Source organism: Centropristis striata, chromosome 10 (assembly GCF_030273125.1).
Source record: "Centropristis striata isolate RG_2023a ecotype Rhode Island chromosome 10, C.striata_1.0, whole genome shotgun sequence".
NCBI classification, from domain to species: Eukaryota; Metazoa; Chordata; class Actinopteri; order Perciformes; family Serranidae; genus Centropristis; species Centropristis striata.
The window spans coordinates 20,881,766-20,895,528 of record NC_081526.1 but is presented as its reverse complement, the minus strand read 5'-3'; positions in this window follow the sequence as shown (position 1 = coordinate 20,895,528).

Sequence of the window (13,763 nt, the reverse complement as noted above, 5' to 3'; positions counted from 1 at the left end):
ATTTGACTCAATGCAAATAAATATAGGTAAAAAAACTGGACTGATAAGAGAACAGTTGGTATGGTAGTTGCATGTTTTATTAACTTTTACTGGCTCTTATTCTCCTATTTTTTTTCCATCATATTATTTTCCAAATATTGGTGTAAGCATGTTTCCATTCACATTTTCACGCAAAAGTCAAATTTCATTCTGAGCTTATATAGAAAAAAGAAAAATGAAGAGTGCCTCATTAGGACAAAAATTCAGAGATCAACTTTAAATTTGTAATAATAATAAATCACAAACACAGGATGAACAGTCAGTTCATGTAAACATCTCAAGTCCACCAGAACAAGTGTGAAGCAGAACAGTGCAGCATTCCTTTCAAATTAAATATAAAGGACAGACCTTTTTCCTGTGAGACCATGTGGTCCTCCTGGTTCAGATCCAAATTTATTATTATTATTATTTATTTTTTTTTACTTTTATGCTTTATTGAAAGTGATAGAGTGAAAGGGGGTGATAGAGGGGAAGACATGCGGCAAAGGGAGCTCAGGCAGGATTCGAACCCGGCTCCGCCGCAGAAAGGACTCAGCCTTAGTGGTACGCGCTCTACCAGTGTGAGCCACCGGGACGCCCCAGATCCAAATTTAGAACATCCACAACATCCTTTCCTTTGTCCACACACTGTGATACTATATGTATGGACTCTTTTTTTTTTTTTTTTTAAACAAAGCAATAAGACTGCTCAACTTTGCCTGCAGCGAGATGTGAAATTGGAAACTCAAATAGAAATTAATCTGGAAAGCACATCGCTATGAAACAACAAACACGCTGTTTGCAGGCGCTGCAGGGAAACAGCTCACAGCCAGAGATCCCAGATGTGATGCTGATTTATTTATCAAAAACGAACAACCTGGGAAGCGGAGATGACGCGCTGTTAACTCAACATCTCTGTTTCACGTAGAGAAACAATTACCGAGACAAGTTTCTCTTTTTATCCTTTGCGATGCTTCTGTAATATGGACCATGCAGACATATCCTCAAGCTGTTTGAGAAAACATACGGCCTCGCTCTTCCATTCATTACTGCTAATAACCATCACACACCTTTGCTTAATGAATCTAAGAGCTGGGTAACGCTCCCTCTTGGACACCATTGTTTACTGTGGAGCTCTTTTGGCCCCGATGACAGCCGTCATGCATCATGAACTGTGTCATAACAACAAAAGCTGCAGTGTCCCGATACTGTTCTGTGAAAACATGTCAAGACGAACCACAGATGTCCCAGGCCACGTTAGTCTCCAACTCTTAGTATGTAGAACAGACCTGGGCGGCCCGGGGGCAACATCCCGCCCGTTGGCTGTCCCTGTCCCACGTGAGGTTACCCGGAAATAAGAAATCAAAACAACTGCAGTGCCTTTATTTTGAAGGCGATTTACGTATGTGCGTGCATGCATATGCACCTGCACAGAAATGCGTTTCACAGAAAACACTGAGTTACCTTGTGAAAAACACTTTATGCTTTCTGCATAAAGTTAATAAATTGCTCATTTACTGCAAACATACTTGCTCTATATTGTTTTTGTAGATTGAATGTATCTTGTGTTTACAATAAATGGAAAAGTGAGGTAATGATTGGAGGTTTTAATATTTTTACTGCTATATTTGAGTTATTCCACATCTTAAAACATGTATTTTTATAAAGCTTTGAAATTAATATTCAGCTGAGTATTGGTCCAGCCCTCCGCAACCTTGTTCATGTGGCCCCTTGGGAAAATTAATTGCCCACCCCTGATCTAGAAGAACACCTCTGTAGGACTGAGGAACTTGAATGATATTGACATTGTATTATATGTAAAACTCAGGTGTTGTAGCAACTTGAATCTTCAACAAATGTTAACTGTAAGCATAAAAATGTCTGAGATGTATTTCAGAAATAAATGGATATTTCCTTATAATATATTTTTATCTCCAGATGTATTCAATCCGTCACCACTTTTTAATTATCATGGATGTTTTCTGAGTGATCTGATTTTGGGGTTTGACAGAAAGTGTCTGCCCAAAGTAATGAAGCAATTTAAGCTCAGTGGTTCTGAAATCACACTCATTTGGCTTTGACAGAAAGTACATGTTGTGCGTGCTGCGTGAGGCGGATGAATCCTGCCAGAATTATTTATAAATTCATATATTCATGTTCTGCCTCATACAAGATTCCCTAGAGCTCAACTGTTCACCCCAGCTGATCCCTGTGCATGTGTGTGTCTGTATGTTGCTTAACTATACCTTCTGCACATGAGTAAACAGTAATATTAGCTTAATGAAATCATGGTAATCTGTTGTATCTTTATTACCTTCACCCAGGAAGTCATGTTTTCAGCTCGTTTCCTTTGTGCGATTGCATGATGTCTGCAGGATTATGTAAAAAAATACTGGCCTGATTTTCATAAAACTTGGTGAAAGGGTCTTAACCATGTTTCCTAACAATGACATTGTCAATTATATTCCAAGGGAAACATATTTTCTCTTGGATTACAACTTTCAGTTTAAAACTGAAGGTTAACGTGAATCAATCCCAGTTTGGTAAAATTTACGCACAAAAACTACTTATATTTAAAGGGCAGAGAAATTATGTTTACCACGAAACATAATTGCCAAAACAGTTAATCAGTTCTGCAGTTCTCTATCCTCTCGAAACTATCTCTCCACTCCACGTTACATATTTCATATGTACAGGGTAGCTGGAGAGATAGTCTCTCTCTTTAATCAGTAGTACTAGTTTAGCTGCATGTAAACGTCATTTTTAGGACCAGGCTGAGGGTGTAAGCATGGGCCAAAGAAGAACCAAGTGAAATTTTGAGCCTAACCAACTCACAGGTGGATACACAAATTACTTTTAACTTTCATGTGGTGTTGAAATAATCAGGAAATTTGTTCCCAAGTGGGAAAAATCACAGGAACGCCCTCTTAAATTGGAACAACAACTCAAAAAGTCTGCAACAATATTAGATTTCATGTCATGGCTCATTGATTTTACTAACGTGAGCAGCGAAAAGCTCATTTTGACAAACGCTCATATGTGTCATTATGGGTGGCATTGACAAGCCGTCTATTCTGTTGTGTTTAGGTTGGAAGATCTTGTTGTCCAAGAAGCACACATTTCCTGACAACTTCAGTGTGAAACACAATAATGTTGCTTATGAACATACCCCTGGCAGAAGTTATGTTATGTGCAAATTGTATTTGGCAAAACAATTAGGTAGTATGTTAATATAATTTCTAGGAGGCAGGGCTGCCTTTCTGTCTGTCTGTCTGCCTGTCTGGTGACCAGACTTCTACAACACCTATAGTTTGTGTCAGCAGAGATCCAGGGAGGTTTCACCTGACTTCATCTATAGACAGCATTATTTACATTGTTGCTCATATAAATGTAACCTGAACTCCCAATAGATCAGTGAATATCTAACAGTAATTAATGTTGCGTGTTTCTCTTGGCAGGTGAAGCTGTCACAAGCAGACGGCCCGATACATCCATCATCAGGTTGAGAGGAAGACAAGACAATTGGTGTGTCAGTAAGTGTCTTTTCCACAATCCAAAATAAATTGTTGTTCTGCTGTCACATAAACTAATGAGTATAAAGAAAAACATCAGATGCATCAGTTTAGAATAAATTATTTACACTTCTGTGGTTAAAATCTAATTTAATGCCAAGAAATTCCATGTAGAGCGATTTATTCCCAGGAAGTAACCATTTAAAATCGATCCATCAGCTGTAATCTGCACTGACGGTGAACTCTGTCAGTATGTAAACTCAAGTCTTGCTGAATGACAGATAAAGCGACTGTATAAAAGTCGTTTTTGGTGCTTAGAGGGCCACCGATCATCTCCTGACAGCTCAAAATCCAGCGGCGCTCACATTAATCCTGTTTGTCAGGCCGTTGACGGCTCTGTAATCAATTCAAATGAGTTTCGGGGGATCCTCTTCAGCTGCTGAACGACAAACGACACAACGCTGATGACTTATCGACGCCTCGGCATTGATTAGAACAGGCACATCTGACCCTGTTGGGTCTCGAACTCCTTTTACTTTGGATAGATAATTCATTCTAAGTCTCCTTCTGGCAACATGACCAGACAAATGCCCAATTGCTGCATTAGAAACTTAACATGTTGCACTGTGCTGATATTACAGTCATTTCTTTTGAAAGGAAATGGTGAGGGCGTTTATATAGCTACAGTAACTTTAATCATAACCATGATCATTCAGTAACCCTAAACTAGTCTTTTTTGTGCCTGGACTGAACAAAACCATAACAGCAATGGTGATGGATCAGAAACTTTTGTTTTTTCACCCTATTTTTAACCTTTTTTTGGAGACACAGAGACATTTCTCTGAGTTTATGTTGATTCATCAAACCACTTCCACTCATGCCCTCAATGGATTTTTCATAATTTTTTAACCAAATGGACAAAAACTAGTGGGACTCAGTTACTCAACTGTAAACAAATGCCATTTTAAACACTGGTGGAACCCCCAGATGCTGCTTTTTTGGAAGGAAAGTCTTTGTGTTTCCTTAACCCATTTAAGCCGGGCAAGCATTACTGCGTTTCTACCATTAAAACCAGGGAGCTGTTGCGTTATTCTACCATTGAAGCCGGGAACGCGGATACGTCGTTTTGTAGTATTTGTAGTTTTTTCCATCTATTTTCGGTCCAATGAAATGCATCAGAATACAGTGGAGTGTCGCAATGCAACATGGGACTTTTCCAGAACTGAAATCATGGTGGAGCTCAGAGATATCATGTATAAGCTCTCAAATACTTTTTGAATTACATATTTTACTATAAACATGCCTTCGAATACAAAGAATAAGACAATCATCCCAGCCCTCCAGGTGACCCTGTGGTCACCTATCCTCTTCCAGCACCTCTTTTCTCTTCTCTCTGCTGTGTGCATGATTTCCTTGTGTCTCATCTCTTGTATGTATAATGTGGTCTGTCACACATTCCTCAGACATATAAACATTATCCAGTCATCATACTTAAACATCAGAATAGGGAGTTTGCCAATTACTTGAAAAACAGCATATGTTTGAATGTCATATATGACGGTTAACATCTGCGAAACAGAACTACTTGGTTAGGTTCAGGAAACAATCGTGGTTTAGGTTTTGATAAGTAGGGGATGTAGTTAAATCCTCAGCGCTCTCCTTGGTAAAAGTCTTGTGTTTGTCCCATCCATCCACACCAACCTCTTCCCTAAATGGATTTTCTTGCTCTTTATGTTACATTACCTGACTTCTTCCTTTACGCCTTGCATACCTAATACAGTCACTAATTTGTGTTTTCTGTAATGCAACATTTCAAAATTTCGCTTCAATATTCAACTTTAATGGAAAAATGGCTAGTGTGCATTTAGTCCTCACCTAACCAAAAGCCAGAGCTTGGTGCTTGCTCCCCAGATTGTCCTACATCTCTGACACTCTGCCCACCATGTTGCCTTCAGGACCCTGCATGGATTGGTCCTTAGGTATAATCAGAATGTGTCTTTAATCAGTTGTGGGTACATGCAGCTCAACTTAAAATACACACGGGGGAAATCATGAGGCAAAATATAATTGCTCAAACTGCTTTCAAATAATACAATCAAACAAAAATCCACCGAAGCAAACACAAATACTGAACTCTGAAATACTGAGTTTTCGCAGTTTCAGTGTGAAGAATCCTGTTTGGTTCCTCCAGCCTCTCCTGTCTGGACAGTTCCTCCGTCTTTCAGCTCCTCGCTGCTCTGAGGAGCTTCCAGATGCCTCGAGGAAAATGAGTGACACTCTAGGCTTCCCTGTCCGCACCACGCAGCAGTGGCTCTTTGATAAAGAATGAAAGCACGGGATAAGCTTCCAACTAGAGCATTACAAACTCCTACAGTGCAGTTAGAGAACACACACTGAGGACAGTAAGTTGACAGTAATGCTGGAACAGCTGATTAGAAACTTTAGAAACAGTTTGAGCTTTTCACACAGTTAAACTGCAGCCACAACAAACATTAACTCTTTGACTCTTCGGTATTATACCTGCAGATAATATCTCAGATTCAGTAAAGCTCTTGCATTTTCACTGCTACCGGCTCATCGTTTCATCCTTCTGAAGAGAATCCCCTGAGCTTTATTCACTGGATGAGTGACGTAATGAGATTTTTACGCTTTACGCGAAAATTACATATCCAAGAGGGAATGATGCAGAGAAGTTTGTTCAAACTTGGGAAGCCTTTTGGTCTTTTTTTTCCTTTTCTGAGACCTGATGAGTTCTTCCCTCTTATATAGAATAATCACACTTATTCCCCCGTAAAAATCTGTCTGCCTTGAGATAAACTTACGGCGTCCATTATTTATTAATTAATTAATTCATTTATTTATTTATTTTAGTCATTAATTTATTCATTCATGCTTTGTATTATGCTTATCATGCTTATATTTTATTTAAGAAATGTTCCAATGCTAATCTTATTTATACTGTATTTATTGTTTACTGTATGTACAACCTTCATTATTGTTATTTTTTTCTATTATCATTATTTTCATAATTATATCTAAATTCCCTATTGGTTGCTTTTCAATGTTTTTTTAAGTGCTTATTTATTATATTTTTTATCATACTTATTAGAATGATGATTTTAATGATGCACTTTTCATTTTAAGATGATTCTACAATTCTGCAATATAATTGAGCAGACGCCTATCCAAAGGACATTTGAGAGTTAATACAATGATGATGATAATTCATGACCACTGAGACCTAAGTACCACATTTCGTTATATGCATGTTTACATGGCTGAAATGACAATAAAGCTCTTAAAATCATTGAATTGCCCATTTAGTTTATCATCAGAGGTAGAGGAAGGGGCTTGTAGAAAGTGTATTGCCTTGTTCGTTGCACTTAATGTTATCTTACTTTTTTACAAATGAAAAGAAAAGAAAAAATGTGGCCACATGCTACAAGAACCTTGTTCCCACTCATTTCCTCTGCATGGTCCTCTTAATTGAAAAATATTCAGAGTGAATGACCAAAGGGAATTAAGTCAGTGAACTGGCTGATAAAAGCATGTAAAAACCCTTAGGATTCCTAATAGATGAGACAGGTGAATATATCAGTTATCCGTGCCACAGTCCTGAAGCCAATGGCGAATTACCCCGCAAATGTAAAACCGTGCGTCTCCCTCTGGCTCCTGCTGATAAATTGATAACATGTTATTTGATTAACATGGTGGAACATGTAATTAGCAGGCTGAGCTCAGACAGGAGCCGCTATCCATTAACCATTCGCTCCAATCTGATTAGCCGTGCATGCTGCTTCAAAGGCTTCATGACTTTGATAAGATGGTGACATCCTGCCCCGGTGTAGTCACTCATGTCACCCATCGCAGCACATATCCCCTCGCTCCAGTTACGGCTTTATCTTAAATGTCTTATTTTCCCCTTTCCAATGCTTTCTCTTGTTTCGTCTCCATTTTGTCATTTCACATGATGTTTCGTGAAGGAAGCTGTGACTTTGTGACGATGTAAATGCAGGTTCAGGTGTAAAATAAATATACAACTGGGCCCGAATCCAAACCCTGGCTGTAATATTTCCACAGACTTCCTGCTGTTGGCAGTCAGATTTTTTTTAGTTATGGAGTCTGGAGCGTGCCACAGGAGTAATTACGGTGTTAATTATAATCAATTAATAAAGTGATCATTTTTGAAAGGCAATTATAAATGGAATAATTAACTTTGCATTTAAATGAATGCATTAAAAATGTCAGATGTCAAACGATTAATTCATCATTTAAAGACAGTATGAGGAAACTGAAGTTTTAATATATCATTTATATGCAAACATATAAAAAAAGTCTATAATTATTCTGTTGGCACTTTCCACACTCCATATAATTTGCCATAGTGCCATTAATGGCAATATAGCAGCTATAAACAGATAATTCATTGTTTCTGTTGTTCTCAAGTTTATCTCTTGAATAGGTTTGTATGATTTCTGAAACACATTTTTGCAGCACAATTTGCTAAATATCCTACAAAACATGACGTGACCATCGCTGTTTTCAGCACGTTGTTAATGTTGTAAAGAGGTTTGGTTTAGGCACCAAAAACACTTCCTGAAGGTTGGGGCGAATAACTGGATTAGGCTTAAAAAATCTCTTATACTTCCGTTATAAACAACTTCCAACATGGGGACTTAAACACCGTCTCCTGGTTGAAAGTCCTGAGTTTGTTTGGTTCGTCGTCCTCCCCTCCCTCCCACCTGACACACATTGTTATCATACATGGCCCATTCCTGTCCATTAGCAGCTTATTGAATTCTGCTTCAGTCTGATTGAACTCACAACATCCTGACATGGACTGATAGACTAATGACCGTGTGTGTGTGTGTGTGTTTGTGTGTGTGTGTGTGTGTGTGTGTGTGTGTGTGTGTGTGTGTGTGTGTGTGTGTGTGCACTTACCAACCTATCCAACAGTGGACCTCATTAAATGTTCATAGTCCCCTGTGGCTGCTAATACTGCAGAGACTAAAACCGCGTACCCTGCCCAAAACCCAAAAGTAATATTTGAAGGATGTTTTTGAAATCTTAACCTTTTTCTAGCAGATCAGAAGTGACATCAATGAAATGGAAATGAATTAAATAATCCTGGACTACCCAGAGTTATGGCATTATTTGATTATTTTCCATATCGCGTTATTGGTGTTTTACGCTTTAACATTGACAGCCACAAATACGTCAGGTTGGACAGCACTTAATCGCACAAATCATCATCATCATTATCGTCATCATCGTGGTGAAAACGCGATGTTCCCTTATTTTACTTGTATCATGCTCCTACAACTTACCAGCTCCTCTCCATCTGTGCTCGTCTGTCTCTGCACTGCTCAGGTGCACCCTCACCCTGGCCGTCCTCCACAGTCTTACAAGGTTCAATACCAAACGGTCCAGTGAGGTTTCTACATTTCTATCCCTCTGCCTCCAGTGATTTGACCCTCTTTTCTTTTGATTTCTCTCATTTTTCTCTACCGTTTCTCACACTTTTCTTTGTGGGGGTTTTTCCCCAGTTTTGTGTCTTTTTCCCACTTTTTTTGCACCCCCTGTTGTTTTCACCTTAATATAGGTGATCAGATTTGTTTTCCTGATGAACCACAACGGCCACAGGCGGTGGGACAGCCGTTCTGGCAGAATTTCCTATTGGTCAGTAAACAAACAAACACTCATACATGCAGCCTGTTCCACTGCAGTCAAGGGAAGTTCCCTCTTTGACAGGTAGAGATGGTTTAAAGATCAAAGTCCCCTCTTGGCAATTTTTTTCAAAAAGGAAAAAAAAGAACATTTTCAAACAAAAATGTCAAAAATTCTCATGTCCCTGCAGCTTCATACAAACAAACCACATAGTGCAAAGAAGAGTGCAAAAACAAAAGTGCTAACATAGAAGTAATAAAATGCATCTCCATGCTTACAAAATTAATGCACTTAGAAGTTTACTGATAAAAAGTTGAAGAGACTTCATAAAGTTGCAGAAAATGTAAACGTATGTCCAGTTGCTGAGTTTGCCAGAACCAAAACTGCTCAAGTGCTGATGTTTACATTTGAAAGCTGCAACATTATTTTGTTTCCTGTGACTTTGGTTCAGCTAATTCCTGAAAGTGGCACTATAAAATCTGGAATGTATGTATCCATGTGCTCCTAACACCTTAACTTCGAGCATTTACATGCATTTATTTTACTTTTTAAACTATCTTTTATAACGCCTAACCAGGATGTTCTTTTTGCCCTAACCTTAGAGAAGTGGTGTGGTGGTGTAGTCGTAGAAAAACGGCGGCTTTTTAACTAAACATAATGGCTTTGCTTTTAGTGAGTGGCAATTTAATGGCCTAAACACGTGTTAATATAGCAGCTCAATCAATGGGATGATAACAATCTACTGGCTTGCCAGCAGGTGCAGGCCACTAATCGCCCCTACTATTCAATCATCTGATAACATTGGAAACAGGATATTACATGAGCCGACATGAATCTGCTGTGTTTCTCGGACAAGTTGCAGGAAATAAAATAACACACTATACAGGATTACTGTTATCCTAATTACATAATATTTTACTTACCACATTTCCATTTGTGTCTTCATCTTTCTTAGCATAGAAAGAAGGTCTTACAGCTGCTTGAGCTTCTGCATGGTTAATCAGGAAATGTTCATTTATTATTCATATGCTCATTAGTTCAAAGTCATGGTGGTCAGTACATATGAGATGCTGTCTGACAGGTGGGGCAGCCATACAGACCGGACCAAACCTACATGTCATTGATTTTAAATTTATCAGCTGTTAAACTGCCGCAGGTCATTTGGTAGGAAAAATGAAAACTTGTGCACAATAGTTTTAGGGGATAAGTGGAAGATAATGGATGGATGGATGGAGACTTGTGGAATATGCATCTGGCATTCAGAGATAGAAGAGGGAATTAGTGTCAATAATGTTTAAAGTGATGTAATACAGTGTTTTACTGACCAGAAAATACAGACAAATGGTTGTGTCAGTTCCTCATTGCTTATTAAAGTACAAATTATGCCTCAAAGTACCTCTCCTGGCCTTTCTCTCCTCACGTATAAATTATGCATAAATATTCAAATCGGACATAAGACCCCTGCAGGCATCATCATTATTTCATATTTGTCCAGTAAATTCTATTGATTCTAATCAGTGAAACTACTTCAGTGGCCTCTTCTCTGTAATGGAGCTGTGAGGCACCAGTTTCAGGATCTCTTTTAAATGAAGATGAGGCAAGAATACAAATATGGTCACTTTTAGATCCTTAGCACCTGTTTGAGGAAAAGGTCATATTATTGTTGAAGTGAAAAGGTTATATCGTCTGAAGACAGTGAGATTTTACTTTAATAATAATAAACTGTTCTTTGCCAGCCAAGGAGAAGAAGTGGAATATGTTGTTACACTAACATCTACAAAATAAAAAAAAATACAAACATAAAATTAGAATAAAATGCAAAGCAAAATAAAACAGGCCTTGTATAGAGAAACAGTGTAGAAAAAAAAAAACAGATTGAAAATATTTGAAAATTACAATTAAAAAACATATACAGTATACAATAAAATATATAAATAAGATAAAAAATATATTTGAAAAGTAAATAAAACCGAAAAAATGCAAGTAAAATATAGTAAAACCTACAATAAAATACAAAAATGTAAAAAGAATAGAAAGGTAGAATGGCAAAATTAAAATGTCAAACATTAAAATAAGTTCAAATATATTAATGTAAAAAAAAATAATAGAAAAGATTTTTAAAAAATACAAAAATGCACAAAAATAAAATTGATTTAAACACAGAATAAAAATGAAAAAGAGGGCCGAGAAGATTGAAATTTTGTAGAAAAACATTTAAATTCCATCACGTAAGGTGAAGAAAAAAAAAGGCATGTTTCAAAATAAGTTTGAAAAATCAGACTCTACTTTACAGTTTCAGCTCTGTTAATAGATCATTACTTAAAATATGAATTGCACTGAGTTTTCACAGCCTCCTGTTTGTTAACAATGTGTGTGTTTGTGTGTGTGTCTCTTCGTGCAGTGCCAACACACGTCACATCTGTCACAGCGAGGCGACACAGGTCATCAGCTCCCTGAGCCTCCTGGGTCAGCAGGTTGACTGGCTAGCTGAGCACATCTGCATAAACACACACAAGAAAAAAAAAGCTATTAAAAAATCTATTTAAAAAGGGGAAATCCCCAGAATGAAATGCTGCAAATAGTGTGCCAAACAAAAAGAAAATCAGACGAATTGATCTTTATTTGCATCATTATCCTCCGTTCTTTCTGACAGAGACATCATGTAGAAATAAACCTGTTTTTCAGGAGTGAAAAAAGAGTTTGAACATGAACTGTCAAAACATTCTGTTTGTGTCAGACACCTCCAGCTATTTGTTGTTTTGTCACATCACATCTAATCACTAAACTAACAAATACATCTGTAACAGGACAGAATAAACTCATAATATTACATAAAAAAGTGATAATATCATGACAAATAAAACATGATGTTTTGAAAATACATATTACAAATAATATATCATTAGGTTAAAAAAGTACCTTTTTTCCTCATTAATTACTGACTTATTTATATTCTATCCCATTCTATTTATTTTAAGATTCTAATTTTAAAATTTAAGTATCATATTATTTTATATATAAATATTATTTTTAAAAACATATTATGATTTTTCTCTCAAAATAGCAGTTTATTCTCACATTTTATTTTGTCATCATACTGTTTTACAAAAATAAATAAATATAGAAAAATATATAAATAAAAAAATACTCTCAAAACATAAGGACTTTATATTCATAAATATTGTGATTTTACTCTCTAAAACATTATGACTTTATTTTTATATGTTTACATAAAAATTATGGCTCTATTGTAAAACAAATAATATTTGAGATTTTCCAACTTTTTTTCTCAAAATATTATAATTTTAAACTTAAAGTATCAGGACTTTTTTTTTTACAGATTGGCTAACTTTATTCTCAAAATGTAATTACTTTTTCTTAAAACACAACAACACTCACTTAAATTAAATCAATTAAACAAATAATGATTTGTTAAGGTTGGTAGAGTGATTCTCATTTGTCAACAGCTCGGTCTCACAGTCTGGGAGGTCGAAGGTGGTGAGCTGGTGAACGTTGCTTAAGGGCACAACAGCAGCTCGGTTCAGCTCAGTGCAGTAACGTACAGCCAGTGAAAGGACAACAGGTTTAAAAACTGAAGGCCTCCTGAGAGATTTAAATGATGAGCAGAAAAAAACAGAAACGTGTGACAAATTCAATTTTAAATGGAATCTTCCCAGCACACATGGCTGCATGGCTGCATGGCTGCAGGCGTAACCATAATCATGTTGAGAGTGCAGGGAGTGTATTTGAGGATGCTCAGTGAATTTAATCTGTTTTTCTTTTTTGGGGTGGTGGGGGTGGTGGATGATTTGAAACGGTCTAATTTAGGAAGCAGCTGCAAAGACAGACAGGACACAAGTATTGGTGTATTGCGTTTGTATTAATAAATTATTTACAATCCAGATTAGTCTCTACGGACACAATGAGACGGATGAATACTGCTGAGGAAACTGATGATATGAGGAGAAAAATAGAGAAGATGGAGACTGAGGGGACAGAATAGCACACAGAGACAAAGACAGCCTTTACTTGAGAGAAGCTCAGGAGGACATTAATGGAATTTATCATTGTTTTACTTGCTTTACTTCACATAAAGTGGGCTTCTTCTTCTGAAAAGTGGTTATCAATGGTTACAGGTGACCACATTTGTGGACAGACAGCTACAAAATAAAATGGTCAACATGATGGCTATATGGTATGAAGGACATCTGATTTGCAAAGCTTTTAAACTAACTCTGTATGTGAGAGACCTAAATGTCTTTCACTTTTATTTGTTTTCACTTTGTGTGTGCCCACAAGTGGAATATTACATAACAAGTACTGGTTGGTTATTTGCAGTATATGCAAGTGTATATTAAAAAAAAATTATGCACTAAGACTAGTCCTTATTTAGCAGCAGGAGAAGTTGGACCAGGTTGTGTTCATGGTGTAAAGGCTCTGCAGTGGTGCTACCTGCCCGCTTCCTGTCTCTGGAGATGTATAAATCCTGAATGGAGGACAGGCTGGCACCAATAATTTAATCTGCAGTCCTGATGGTTTGTTGTTGTCTGTTTCTGTCCTGTTTGA